This window comes from Callospermophilus lateralis, chromosome 1, assembly GCF_048772815.1.
Source record: "Callospermophilus lateralis isolate mCalLat2 chromosome 1, mCalLat2.hap1, whole genome shotgun sequence".
Classification (NCBI taxonomy): domain Eukaryota; kingdom Metazoa; phylum Chordata; class Mammalia; order Rodentia; family Sciuridae; genus Callospermophilus; species Callospermophilus lateralis.
In genome coordinates, this window is record NC_135305.1 from 99,665,567 (window position 1) to 99,681,298 (window position 15,732).

Below are 15,732 nucleotides of genomic sequence, written 5' to 3' on the forward strand. Positions count from 1 at the left end.
AGCCAGACACCTACTCTTGGGACTCAAAACACCGCATTCATTTTGGACATTTTAAGAACCTTTTCCTCCAAACTCCGTCACCCAGCGGCTGGTCACTTCCAATTCCCCACAGACACTCCCAGAGTATGAATGCAGAGCTCACTTTTCTGGAACCCAATTCTTGGTCACCCTTAAGGGTTTTCTCTCCTCTATCATCCTGTGGTCCCCTCTGCTCATTTTTGACTCTGCAGCAGGATGACAATGTTGCTCCTTCCTTTGTTTTAAAGCCTCTTAGGATGGCCCAGCCAGGATTTAGGATTGAGATGTTGCATTTCAATTAATGAACAGTTACTCACTGATTAACAAAGGTAACTGGTGGTCGTCTTGACAAGGGTGCTGGCAGATGTTAATCAATGGAGGATATGCCAAGTAGAGAGAGGAAGTAACATCCTTGCCTTTGGAAACCTCACAGGGAGTCCAGGCAAGCAACACACATCTATACCTATGTGTGCATCTAGGTATGGCCTAGCCTCCCAGGAAGGCCCACACTGACTGCAGCACAGGCAGGTTAGTTAGGATGGGGGTCGTAGTCAATGACTCAGCCCAGGTGACTTGGGTTAACCTAAGGAGGGTTTTCAGATATTTCCATGCAGCTGGCGAGGAATATGAGGAGCACTCTAGGCCAGAAGCCATGAGCAGACATACAGGTGCCACATGTCATCAGACAGGGGGACAATTAGGGGACTCAGGATGGAACACATGGGCAAAGTTCACATTTGGATCATGTTACTGCCGGCAGCGATTGTGCATAGCCCTGGAAATGGAGAAGAAAAGCCAGATGCGGTGGTGCATGCCTATAATCCCAGCAGCTCAGGAGGCTGAGGCAGGAGGATCACGAGTTCAAAGTCAGTCTCAACAACTTGGGGAGGCCCTAAGCAACTCAGCAAGATTCTGTTTTTAAACAAAATACAAAAAAGGGCTGGGGATGTGGCTCAGTGGTTGAGCGCCTCTGAGTTCAATTCCCAGTACCAAAAAAAAAAAAAAAGAAAGAAAGAAAGAAAGAAAGATCAAAGGGTAGAAGGGAAGGAGGGGGGACAGTGAGAATGACTTCCAGAGAAAGTAGATTAGAAGCAGCATCCAGTGCTATCCTGGGAGATGTGTGGGCTCCCGCTGGACATGGCCATGACTGGTTTCTCTTCACTAAGCCAGGAAAGACAGACCCAGGACTGAAGCTTATTAAATATTACACATGGGCCCTGTAGAATGGGGCTTGCCTGGGGGTGCTGGGGTCAGTTAATTGACAGGCCATGAGGGACAAAGAGTGGCAGGGTCAAGAGAAGATGAGAAAAAAAAAAAAAAAACTCCATCACCCAGATGATGAGAAAAATACTAAGACCACGGCTGGATAGGCTAGCCATGGTGCCCATTAGCCCACTTGTTCTCTGGGGGGGCCTAAGCATTCCCATGGGTCTGGCTGGGTTATGTTCAGTGGGGGTTAGGGATGGCCTCTCCTATTTGGTGACGGTAAAGAAAAGGCCCAGAGTAGGTACTGGCTCTCAAAGGGTGACTTGAAAATACTTGGAAATCCCTGTGGCTTGTTCAGGGGTCAACAAAATCAAGTTGATTTTCAAAACAGACCTTTGTTTCTTGTCCGTGTGGATCTTTGCACTAATACTGAAAAGGCAAGAGTGCCGGTGGAATCTGCTGGCCCAGGACACCAAACTGAGGCATCCCCATCATGTCCTGCCCCAAGATGCCCTCACAGAGCCTAATTTAAATCCATTAACCCCTTCTAGCTTCACTTCAGAAAGTCCTTGATAGAGCAATATAATTATTAATTTTATTAAGTCTCTATCCTTAAGTACACATCCTTCCAGTGTTCCATGTGACAAAAGGGAACGAGGACATGCCAGGCACCAAAGCCCAAATTTTGCCTCAGAAAGGTACTCCTGCAGTCCTGAGCAGAACCACCTCACAGGTGTCATTGTGTACTGAAAGGACAACCAGAGTACAAACTAGTTATGTACTCCCAGGGAGTGTGACCAACATTTAATCTAAAATCAAAGAAGTGAGGCTGCCACCTTAAGGAAAACAAACAGTATTTGTTACGAATAATATTCAAGCTTTTGTAAGAAAATGAGAATTTTGTAAAACTTGCATCACCGCTACCATCTTAGTGGTTTCTCTATATTTAAAAACATTTCTGATTAGTTTAGTGATGATATTGTGTAATTTTTGTGTAACATACTGAAACTTCCAAATTTTGGAAGATTTCTATAACTCAGTAAATCAATCTTCTAAATAACCACTATGTGATATTATGTATGTATAGATCCATTTAAAATGCAAGACAGGACATGGTTTGCAGTTTGTCTTTTCATCCTCCTGTATGTATGTATGTGTGTGTGTGTGTGTGTGTGTGTGTGTGTATAAATGTAGAATGCTGCTGAGCACCATGGTGCAAACCTGTAATTCTAGCCACTCAGGAGGCTCAGACAGGAGGATAGTGAGTTCAAAGCCAGCCTCAGGAATAGCACCAAGTAACTCAGTGAGACCCTGTTCTAAATAAAATACAAAATAGGGCTGGGAATGTGGCTTGTGGTCAAGTGTCCCTGAGTTCAATCCCCAATACCCTCCATGCATATATATATATATATATATATATATATATATAGAGAGAGAGAGAGAGAGAGAGAGAGAGAGAGAGAGAATGCTTCATGAATTTGTATGTCATCCTTGCACTAGAGTCATGCTAATCTCTGTATTGTCCCAGTTTTAGTATGTTTGCTGTGAAATCGACCACTTTTCATCCTCTTAACAGAGCAAAAGTTATTACTTTTGATAAAGTCAAATTTATTGATATTTTCTCTTATGAATTGTACTTTTAGCATCAAGTCTAAAAAGTTTTCATACAACCTTAGGGTCCAAACATTTTCTCCTGTATTTTTATTAAAAATATTATAATTTTGATTTTACACTAAGTTTGTGACTCATTTTATTTTATTTTATTTTTTTTTTTTTTTTGTGGTACTGGAGATTGCACCCAGGGTCTTAGGCATGCGAGGCAAGCACTCTGCAAACTGAGCTAATATCCCCAGCCCATTGTATCTCATTTGAGTTAATTTTTGTGTAAGAAGTGAGGTTTAAGTCAAAGTTCTTTTTTTTTTAAAAAAAACCATGGATACCCATCTGTTCCAGGGCCATTTGATGAAAAAGTCATCATTCCTCCTTGAATTGCTTTAGTACCTTTGTCAAAAATCAGTTGGAACTATGTGCCATGGCATACACCCTTGTAGTCCCAGCTACTCAGAAGACTAAAGCTGAAGGATTGCAAGATTGAGGCCAGTCTCAACAATTTAGTGAGGCCATAACTGAAAATAAGGTTGTGGCTCAGGGGTAGAGTGCTTGCCTAGCACATGGGAGGCACTGGATTTGATCCTCAGCATCACATAAAAAAATAAATAAAATAAAAGTATTGTGTTTATCTACAACTAAAAATATACATACTTTTTATAAAAATGGCTGGGGTCAATGGTAAAGCACCCCAGGTTCAAACTCCAGTACTGGAAAAAAATTAGTTGGGCACTATTTGTGAGGGTCTATTTCTAAGTTTGCTATTTTGTTCATTGATTTTTAGTTGTCAATGGACTTTTATTTTATTTATTTATTTTTTATATGGTGCTGAGAATCGAACCCAGAGCCTCACACATGTTAGGCAAGCACTCTACCACTGAGCTATAATCCCAGCCCACTGTTCATTGATTTTTATATTTATCCCTCCACCATTACCATACCTTTTTTATGGTACTGAGACTGAACGCAGTCCATACTACCTTGACTGTAAAACTTATGTAATAAATCTTGAAATCAGATAGTTTGATAGTACTGGGAATGAAACCCAGAGCGCTTAACCACTGAAACACATCCCTAGCCCTTTTTATTTTTTATTTTGAGTCAGGGTCTCACTAAGTTGCTTAGAGCCTTGCTATGTTGCTGAGGTTGGCTTTGAACTCGTGATCCTCCTGGCTCAGCCTCGGCAGCCACAGGGATTATAGGCATGTGCCGTGGTACCCAGCAATCTTTTTGCTATATTCTTTTCCAAAATTGTTTTAGCTGAAAGATATGAGCTACCATTACATACTTGTTAGAATGGCCTTAATCCAAAACACCGACAAAATGCTGATGAGGATGTGGAGCAATGGGAACTTTCATTCGTTGTTGGTGGAACTGCAAACTCGTGCCATCACTTGGAAAAGAGATCGACTTTTCTTACAAAGTGAAGCTTTCTCTTACAATACGGTCCAGAAATCGCACTCAGAGTTGAAAACTTACATCTACACACAAACACACACACACACACAAAAAAAAAAAAAAAAAAAAACTACATGAATGTTTATAGCAGTTTTGTTCATAATTGCGAAATCTTGGAAGCAGGCAAGATCTCTTTCAGTAGGTGAATGGACACGTGAATCATACCACACAATGGAATACTCCTCAGTAATAAAGAAGAATGAGCTATCAAGCCACAAAAAGACATAGAAGTATCTTAAATGTATACTGTTAAGTTAAAGGAGCCTATCTTATGAGGCTGTATGCTGTTTGCCTCCAACTACACGACATCTTGGAAAAGGCACAACTATGAAGACAGTAAAAACATCAGTTGTTACTAGGAGTCAGGGAGAGCGAGGGATTTTTAGGACAGTAAATCTACCCTGTATAATGCTATAGTGGCGGATACATGAGATTATGTATTTTTCAAAACATATACAGCTGTACAACCCTAAGGATGAACCCTAATATAAACTGAACTTTAGTTAATAATGCATCAATATTGATTCATCAACTATAACAAATGGACCATGCTAATAAAAGATGTTAATAGAGGAAATTACATGAAGAAAAGGGGAATAAATGGAAACTATGTACTTCCTGATTAATTTTTCTACAAACCCAAAACTCTTATTTAAAAAGTAATAAAGTCTATTACTTCAAAAACATTTTAGCTATTCTAACACCTTTGTTTTTTCCACACAAATTTTAGAGTAATCATTTCTGTATCTGAAAAAAAAACTCTATCATTTATTTCATTTGTAGCTTTCAGCATACAAGTCTGACACATGTTTTGTTAGATTTATACTTAAATAATTTTTATCACAGGAAAGGGGTCCAAAAAGGTTCCCCAGAAGGGAGAAAGTGACTTCAACTCAGCCCTGGCAGGTTCTTGACTTATACTACAGAAAGGAATTTCAGGAAATGTCAAAAGAAGCACAAATAGATTTATTTAAGAAAGCAAGGAGATTCATTGAGGAAAGCAAGCAGGCAATAGAGAGGAAACACACTCAAAGGAAGGTGTGTGGGGGCTAAACAGTGAAATGTGCTTTTGGGGTCTTGGGCTTGGCACCTTGGGTTAAAGCACCCAGGGGTACTTAATCACTGAGCCACATCCCCAGTCCTTTTTAATATTTTATTTAGAGTCAGGGTCTCACTGAGTTACTTAGGGCCTCTCTAAATTGCTGAGGCTGGCATTGAACCCACGATCCTCCTGCCTCAGCCTCCTGAGTCACTGGGATTACAGGCATGCACCACCATGTCTGTCATGGGATCTGCTTTTAAACTTTAAAATGGTGAGCATGAGAAGTATGTCGGGGTGGGTGACATCAGCCTGAGGGGCTCAGTCCTCTTAATCATGAAACACAGGGTAGGTCCCATGGTCTGTTTCCTTCAAGATCTCTAGGTTGATGTCGAGAATCAATAGACAAATTTTGAAATATACTCACTTCTAAGTTTCTAACAATGTTTTTTCCCCTTGATTTTATGTAATATAAAGAAAGTACATTATGTAAGCTAGCAGTGTATGTGGGTATGATTCATCTAGACTCATAATACCTAAGATTCAAAGGTTTTTAAAGAATCTGTCCTGGAGGAAAACATACTTGGGAAATAAGCTCATGGAGCCTTTCAGATTTAAAATTACAGTTTCTTTTCCCTTCCCTTAATTTCCTTTCTACCTATCCTTTTTCTTCTATCCCCCTCATTTTGTGTGGTTTTTAAAAGTGATTATAACTGACATTATGATTTAAATTTTTGTATCTACATGCTCATTGCTCATTATATATGGAAATATAACTCAATTTTGAACATTGATCTTGTATCTAGCAACCTGACTGAATTAACTATTAATTAAAAAAAAAAAGATTCCTTGGGATTTTCTACATACCCAACCACATCATTTCCAAGAAGGACAGTTTTATTCTTTCCTTTCCAATACTCATACTTTCTTTTTAAAATTTTTTAAATTCATCAGTGCATTATAGTTATACATAAGAAAGTTGCTATATTGGGGATTGAACCCAGGGGCACTCTAATACTCAGTCACATTCCTAGCCCTATTTTGTATTTTATTAGAGACAGGGTCTCACTGAGTTGCTTAGTGCCTCACTACATTGCTGAAGCTGGCTTTGAACTCACAATTCTCCTGCCTCCTTTAACTCTCCTGTAATTCTGGTGCAGCTGGGATTGCATGCATGTGCTACCATGTCCAGTTCCTTTTTATTCTTTATTTTGAGATTGAGCCTTGCTAAATTGCAGAGACTGACATTGAACTTGAGATCCTCCTACCTCAGCCTCCTAAGTTGCTGGGATTATAGGCATGTACCGCTATACCTGGCTAGTGGGGTTCATTTTGACATATTCATAAATGCATAAAACAGTTTTCTTCATTTCAATCCTTAATATTTCTCTTTTCCTCACCTACTCCCTCCCCTGATCTCCTTCTTCTCTATTGGTCTTCCTTCTGTTTGTTTGTTTTAATTGGTGCATTATAGTTATATATAAAATTGGAATGCATTATGATATAATCATACATGCATATAGTATAATTTGGTCAATTTGTTTTTGACATGGGTGATCTTTTATTTTCATTCACTATTTTTAATCTTTTTTTTTAGTTATTCATGAAAGTAGAATTATTTTAGTATATTATACATACATGGAGTATAACTTCTCATTCTTGTGGTTGTACATGATGTAGAATTACACTAGTCTTGTATTCACATATGAACATAGGAAAGTTATATCTGATTCATTCTACTGCCTTTCCTATTCTCATCCTCCCTCCCTTGCCTTCATTCCCCTTTATCTAATCCAATGAACTTCTATTCTTCCTTCTCCTCCTTATTGTGTGTTAGCATCTGCATATCAGAGAGAACATTTGGCCTTTGATTTGAGGGATTGGTTTATTTCACTTAGCATGATAGTCTTCAGTTCCATCCATTTACTAGCAAATGCCATAATTTCATTCTTCTTTATTGGCTGAGTAATACTCCACTGTGTCAATATACCACATTTTCTTTATCCATTCATCTGTTGAAGGGCATCTCGGTGGGTTCCATGACTTAGCTATAGTGAATTGAGCTGCTATGAATATTGGTGTGGTCCTATCACTATGGTATGCTGATTTTAAGTCCTTTGGGTATATGCCAAGGATTGGGATAACTGGGTCAGATGATGGTTCCATTCCAAGTTTTCTGAGAAATCTCCATACTGCTTTCTGTAATGGTTGCACCAATTTGCAGTCCCATCAGCAATATATGAGTGTACCTTTTCCCCCACATCTTTGCTAACATTTATTGTTGCTTGTATTCTTGATAATTGACCTTCTGAATGGGGTGAGATGAAATCTCATTGTAGTTTTTTTTTTTTACTTGATAATGAACACTTTATTGAAAGTTCTTTATTTTATATCTCATTTTTCTTCTTCCTATTAGTATTTCCCATGATTAATTCTTTTTTTAAAAATTTTCATTATTGGTTGTTCAAAACATTACATAGTTCTTGACATATCATATTTCATACATTTGATTCAAGTGGGTTATGAACTCCCATTTTTACCCCGTATACAGATTGCAGAATCACATCGGTTACACATCCACTGTTTTACATATTGCCATACAAGTGTCTGATGGGTTCTGCTGCCTTTCCTATCCTCTACTATCCCTCTTCCCTCCCCTCCCCTCCCATCTTCTCTCTCTACCCCATCTACTGTAATTCATTTCTCCCCCTTGTTTTTTTCCCTTTCCCCTCACTTCCTCTTATATGTAATTTTGTATAACAATGAGGGTCTCCTTCCATTTCCATGCAATTTCCCTTCTCTCTCCCTTTCCCTCCCACCTCTCGTCCCTGTTTAATGTTAATCTTCTTCTCATGCTCTTCCTCCCTGCTCTGTTCTTAGTTGTTTTGAATTTCATGTCCCTGATTACTAAGGATTTGAACATTTTTTCATATATTTATTGGTCATTTGTATTTCTTCTTTTGAAAGATGTCTCTTTAGATGGTTTGTCCATTCATTCAGTGATTGTTAGTTGTGTGTGTGTGTGTGTGTGTGTGTGTGTGTGTGTGTGTGGTGTTAGGTTTTTTGAGCTCTTTATATATTCTGGTTATCAATTCACTATCAGAATAGTAGCTGGCAAGGTTTTCTCCAGTTCTGTAGGTTCTCTTCACACTTGTGTTTGTTCTCTGTTCTATTTTTCATTTCTGTACTTTCCGTTCTGCCTTCCTATGGGGTTAAACATTTTTATAATTCCATTTTATTTATCTATGGTGCTTCCCCCCCTCCCCAGTACTGGGGATTGCACTTGGGTCCTTGTACATTCTAGACAAAGACTACCACTGAGTTCCATCCCTAGTTCCTCCCTCTGCCCCTGATTTTTTAAATTTTGAGACAGGGTCTTACTAAGTTGCCCAGGCCAGGATTGAACTTGTGATCCTCCTGCCTCAGCCATTGGAGAAGATAGAATTACAGATATGCACCACTGTACCTGACTGGGTCCATGATGCTTCATGACCATTGATATTCATCTATGCTATGGCTTCTTTATAGTATACCAAGTGGTTGCTACAGGTATTTCATTATATATACATATTATATTAGTCTACTGTGTCATCATTTTAGCAGTTCAAGTGAAGTGTTAACCTTTTTTTACATCCCTTTTCCCTGCTTCATTTATAAGACAATTTTTCTTTCTCTAACTTTAAATCCACATAGACATCATATAAGTTTTCTTTCAATTACCTAACATAATTTAAAAGACCCAAGATAAGAAAGAAGGTTTATTGAATGACTTTTTTCCTCTTTCTTTGTTAAGTTTTTCCTTCATCGTGATTTTTTCCCCTCCCCTATACTGGGGGTTGAACCCAGGGGCAGTCCGTCAATAACCTACATATCTCAGCTTTTTTTTCCTTTTTTTTTTTGTTTAATTTATTTTTTTGGTACTGGGGGTTGAACCCAGGGGTGCTCAACCACTAAGTCATGTCCCCAGCCCTTTTTTTATTTTGTCAGGTCCTCATTAAGTTGCTTAGGGCCTCAATAATTTGCTGAGGCTGGCCTTGATCTCATGATCCTCCTACCTCAGCCTCCCAAGCTGCTGGAATTACAGGCATGCGCCATAACAACTTTGCTACATTGACTATGCTGGTTGCAATTCTGCCTAAGGGTCCCAAGTTTCTGGTATCGTAAGTGTGCACCACCATGCCGGCTTCCTTCCTATTAGATAGCTTCCTTTAATTGTTCTTTTAAGGTAGGTCTGCTGGCAACAAATTATGTTAGTTTTCTTTCATCTGAGAAGATATTGATTTCCCTTAATTTTTTTTTTTTTTAATACCAGGCAGGGATTGAACTCAGGGGCACCTGACCACTGAGCCACATTCCCAGCCCTATTTTGTATTTTATTTAGAGACAGGGTCTCACTGAGTTGCTTAGTGCCTCGCAGTTGCTGAGGTTGACTTTGAACTCTTGATTCTCCTGTCTCAGCCTCCCAAGCCACGGGATTACAGGCATGCACCACCACGCCCGGCCCCCTTAATTCTTGATGGGTGTTTTTTTGCTGTATATAGGATTCTGTGTTGAAGTTCTTTGATTTTCAACCCTTGAAAAAAAAAAAATTTGCCACTTCCCTCTGGCCTCCATGTTTTATTTTTTCTGTTTTTTTTTTTTTTTCCACCAGGGATTGAACCCAGGGGCACTTTATCACTGACCCACATCCCCAGCCCTTTTTTATATTTTACTTGGAGACCGGGTCTCTCTGAGTTGCTTAGGGACTCACTAAATTGCTACTGGGATTACAGGCATGAACCACCACGCTTGCTGGCCTCTGTGCTTTCTGATAGGAAATTCTCTCTGATATCCATGGTCCTGCTGCTCTTTGGTTTTGGATGTTTGGTTATGATGTTTTTTAACGTTGATGTCTTTGGACTTATTCTCTTTGGAATTTGTTCAATTTCTTGAATCTGTAGGTTTATATCTTTGTCGTATTTGGAAAGTTTCCAGCCATTGTTTCTTTGAATATATTTTTCAGTTGCCCTCTCTCTCCTTTCCTTCCAAAACTCTGATGACACAAATATTAGATATTTTATTATAGTCCCATGTGACCCTGAGGCTCTGTTTATGTGTTTTCTTTCTGTTGTTTGGTTTGGAAAATTTCTACTGTTCTGTCTTCCAACTCCCTGGTCCTCTGTCCCCTCTATTCTGCCATTGAGTCCATCCCCTGAGTTTTAAATTTTTAGTTATTGTATTTTTTTTAATTCTAAAATTTCCATTTGGTTCTTCTTTTGGGAAGGGTACGGGAAAACTGAACCCAGGGGTACTCTACCACTGAGCAACAACATCCCCAGACTTTTTTTTTTTTAATTTCAGTTTTTTAAAAATATTTATTTTTTAGTTATAGGTGGACACAATATCTTTATTTTATTTTTATATGGTGCTGAGGATTGAACCCTGGTGCCTCAAGCATGGTAGGCGAGCACTCTACCTCTGAGCCATAACCCCAGCCCTTAATTTCAGTTTTTAAGATAGGGTCTTACTAAGTTGCTGAGACTGGCCTCAAACTTGCAATTCTCCTGCCTCTGCCTCACAAATCACTGGGATTACAGGCATACACTGCTATACCAGGCCCATTGGGTTCTTCTTCAGATTTTCTATTTCTTTATTTCCATTCCTTTTCTTTTTTAAAAATTTCAAGAGTGTTTATAACTGCTTGTTGAAACATTTATATGATGGCTAATTAAAATCTTCATCAGATAATTCTAATATCTTTGTCATCTTGGCGTTGTTACCTGTTGACGGTCTTCTTAAATTTAGTTTGAGATCTACCTGGGTTTGGGTATATGAAATGATTTTTAATTGAAAACCCAACATTTTGAGTATTTTGCTATGATACTCTGTATCCTATTTAAACAGTATTTTAAATGGATATTGTGCCACCATTTCAACAGGAGATGGTGGGGTGCCTCCTAAGCACTGCCAGGTGTGTATTTCTCACTGGCTTTTGGAAGTTTTGGAATCTATGGAAGTTTTCTTTGTTGCAGCTTGGTGGGGTGGGAATTCCTGCTTCATGCTAAGCCTCCACATAACATCTCCCTGACTGGATCTGAGCATCTTGCTATGGTACTGAGGGAGATATAGAAGGGCTTGGGCAGTCTGGGCAAGATGGTGGGTGAAGAAGTCCAGGGCAAGGCCAGAATAAAGGAGCATGCAAAGGGTCTTCCGATGAGGTCAACTTCCTGCTTGATAAAAGTACTCGTGGTCACAAGCAGGGGATTCAACCAAACAGACACTTCTGTATTCATGTTCCTAAGCAGGGGATCCAATAGAAAAACGCAAATAGACACATGGACAGAGGAGACGGCCATCAATAATAGTGAGGAGTGGGTGGAGAAGATAAGCAAAGGAGGAAATTCCAAGATATAAAAAGATCGGGCCCAAACTCCCCCACCAGATTCCCAGCTCTGGGACTCCTTCTCTTCAGAGAAGTCTGACTCTGTATCTCAATCTTTTTTCAATAAATCTATTTTTTTTTTTTTTGTTATCTGTGTCCTGTTCTTCAATTTTTGCTGAACAGGGACAATGAACCCAGCACCCCTAGATGGTAACAGTACCCCATGTGATCTCCACTGATATTTCAGGAGTATGGGGTTGTATCAACACTTGAGGGGTAGTCAGAGTCTTGACTCCACTAAGGCTTTTCTCACACCACCCTGGCAGAGAGGGGAAAGACAGCCACATTAAAATCTGGCTGAGGGTGGAAGTCTAAGACAGCTTTTATGCCCCGATTTCACCAGAATTGTTCGAACTAGCCAACCCTCAGCTGCTGACCCTGTCCTGCTGCTTCACTTTGCATACAAAAACTCCTACTAAAAGTGTGGGCCTAGTAGTTCCCCTGGCTCCTGCTCCTGCCTCCTGAGCGATTCTGGTGCTTCCCCACGGGGCCTTGCATGACATGCTATGACTCATATTTCTAGAAAACTAGAACGTTACTTTTTTCTTTTAATTGCATTTACCTCTCTGTGTTGTCACTCAGTTGCTTCCAAAAAATTAAGATACAGTGGGTACAAACAAGACAACATCTCATATAGAAATCCAGGAAAGGAGTAACACAGGGAAGAGTACAGGATGGGGCTGGGAGTTAACAAGTCAATCAGTGTGGCTGGAGCCCAGTGAGCGTAGGGAGCCAATGTGGAGAACCTATAAGGATTTGGAATTCATCTTACCAGGAGCACAATGGGAAACCATGTTTTTACCATGTTTTTGTTGTTGTTTGCAGTAGTCCGGATTGAACCCAGGCTGCTACATCCCAGCCCTTCTTTATCTTGAGATGGGGTCTTGCTAAGTTGCTCAGGCTGGTCTCAAAGTTGTGATTACCTGCTTCAACCTCCCAAGCTGGCATTACAAGCACACACCTCCACACCCAGCTCATTACACTGACTTTTTTTTGGTACCAGAGATTGAACTCAGGGGCACTTAACCACTGAGCTGCATCCCCAGCCCTTTTTTGTATTTTGCTTAGAACCTCGCTAAGTTGCTGAGGCTAGCTTTGAATTCACGATCCTCCTGCCTCAGGCTCCCAAACTGTTGGGACTGCAGGCATGTGCCACTGCACCAGGCAACTACACTGACTTCTGAGAAGAGGAACATCACACTCTTGTTTTTGAAAGGGCTCTTTTGGTTGCTGAATTTAAGGTAAGGGCAGAGATAGGCCAATCCCAACTCATTGCTTCTATTCAACATTGTACTAGAGATACTAGCCAGGGCAATTAAACAAGAAAATGAAATAAAAGGTATCCAGACTATAAAGAAAGAACTAAAATGAGCTTTTTTTGCAGATGACCTAATCTTTTATATAGAAAAAAAGAAGGAACCCACCACAAAATCTCTTAGAATTAGTAATTTAGAACAGCTAGGTTTCAGGATATAAGAACAATATACAAGGCTAAGCATGGTGGTGCATGCCTGTAATCCCAGTGGCTCTGGAGGTTGAGGCAGGAGGCCAGACTCAGCAAAATTGAGGCACTAAGCAACTCAGTAATACCCTGTCTCTAAATAAAATACAAAAAAGGGCTGTGGATGTGGCTCAGTGGTTGAGTTCCCTGAGTTCAATTCCTAGTTAAAAAAAAAAAAAAACAATATATATATATATATATATATATATATATATATATATATACATACACACACAATATATGAATAGTATTTCTGAACAATGACAATAAACAAACTGAAAAGGAAATTAAGAAAAAATTTTATTCACAATAACATCAAAAAGAATAAAATACTTAGGAATAATTTATCAAAAAAGTACAAAATTTATACTTGGAAAACTCTAAGCTCTTATTTAAAAAATTAAATATCTAAATAAATGGAAAGAGACCCATGTTCATAGGTCAAATGACTTGATATCATTAAGATGAAATTACTGACTGGGACTGTAGCTCAGTGGATGATTTTGGATGACATAATGCTAAATGAAATAAGCCAGGCACAGAAAGGCAAACACTGCATGCCCTCATTACATGTAGAATCCAAAAAAATAAAATTTATAGAAGCAAAGAGTAGAACGGAGGGTACCAGAATCTGGAGTGTAGAGATGGTGGACAGGGAACCCCTTCCACTTGTACCCTTTGACCAACATCTTATTCCTTAGACAGAAGGAATAAGTTGCATTGTGACTATAGTTAACATAATGTAATGTATATTAACATAATGTATGTATATTTCAAAAGTATAAGAGTAGACTTTACATGTTCTTAACATAAAAATGTAATAAGTGTGTGAGCTTATGGATGTAGTTTGATTTAATTACTCCAAAATATATACATAAATGATGACATCACATTGTACCCTAATACATACAGTAGTTATGTATCAATTAAAAATAAAGTTAATTTAAAAAATCCAAGTGACCTAAATAGCCAAAACAGTCTTGAAGAAACAAAGAGCCATGTAGGAGCCAGGCAAGTGGTTCATGCCTATAATCTCAGCTACTGGGGGAACAGAGGCAGAAGGATCACAAGTTTGAGGTCAGTTTGAGCAATTTAGCAAGACCCTTTTTCAAAATTAAAGTTAGAAAAAAAGGTCTTGGGATATAGTTCTGTACTGGGAGTTGGGGAGGGACACAGCATGAAGAAAAATGGAAAATCTCATGCTCTGATGGTAGGAATGTAAAATAGGGCAGCTGCTATGGAAAAGGGTCTGGCAGTTTCTCTAAAGGTTAAACAGAGTTACTGTATGATCTAGCAATGTCACTGTCAGGGACATGCTCAGAGAAATGAAAACATGTCCACACAGAAACTTGTGTATAAATGTTCATGACAGCATTATTCACAATAGTTAGAAAGCAAAAATATTCCAGATGTCCCCAAAAGATGAACAAATAAACAGAATGTAGCATGTTTATATAATTATTCAACTATAAAAAAGGATGAAGCATTGACCCATGCTATAAAACAGAAGAACTTTGATACATTACGCTCAGTGAAGAAGCCAGATACAAATGAACACATATTAGTCAAGTGTGTTGGTGCACGCCTATAATCTCAGCTACTCAGGAGGCTTAAGTGAGGCAGAAGGATTGCAAGTTCAAGGGCAGCCTAAGAGACTAAGGAAGACCCTGTCGCCAAATAAGAGGGACTCGGATGTAGCTTAGTGGTAGAGCACACCTGGGTTCAACGCTGAGTATTGAAACAAAACAAACAATAAAAAGCTACCCATATATTGTATGATTCCATATACAGTATATGAAATAGGCACATCCATAGAAAACATAGGTATTGTTTGCCAAGGGTAAGGGCAGAAAGACTGGGATGTGACTCCTAGTGGCCATTGGATTCCTCTTGGCAGTCATGAAAATGCTCTCAAATTGTACAACCCTGTGAAAATATGTAACATTACTTTATATAGGTGAATTACATGGAATGTGAGTTATATCTCACGCCAGCTGTTAGTAAGAATAAAAAGAGCTGGGCATGGTGGCCCACACCTGTAATCACAGTGATTCAGGAGGCTGAAGCGGGAGGAGAGCAAGTTCAAGATCAGCCTTGGCAACTTAGTGGGATCCTGTCTGGAAATAACAAATTTTAAAAATTTTAAATTTTTATAACTCGGATGTGGAGTGCCCTGGCTTCAATAATTGGTACTGTGGTGGAAAAAAGAGTGTTTTTTTAATGTTTGTTTGTTTTTTTGTTTTGTTTTATTTTTTTAAGAACAAAAAGAGCAAGCTGCGGAGAGCTAAGGCAAGGGCAGCAGGATGGGGTGGTGATAGGTGTGGGGATTTGGAACAGCAATGGGTGAGGGAGGAAAGCAGTGTCCTGTTGTCATTCTAGCAGCTGCAAGGACAGTATTGCATCTGGCTTCATTGGGAGACATCAAAGGAGCTGGCATAGCAGGAGCTAGATGAGCTGCCAGAGTTCCAGTTTGGACATGCT

General features: G+C 39.3%; 1 pseudogene; it reads right to left on the reverse strand.

Moving 5' to 3' along the window:
- Positions 1-2,678: 2,678 nt before the first annotated feature.
- Positions 2,679-2,778, reverse strand: LOC143384011 (U6 spliceosomal RNA; annotated as a pseudogene).
- Between the last annotated feature and the right edge of the window lie 12,954 nt (positions 2,779-15,732).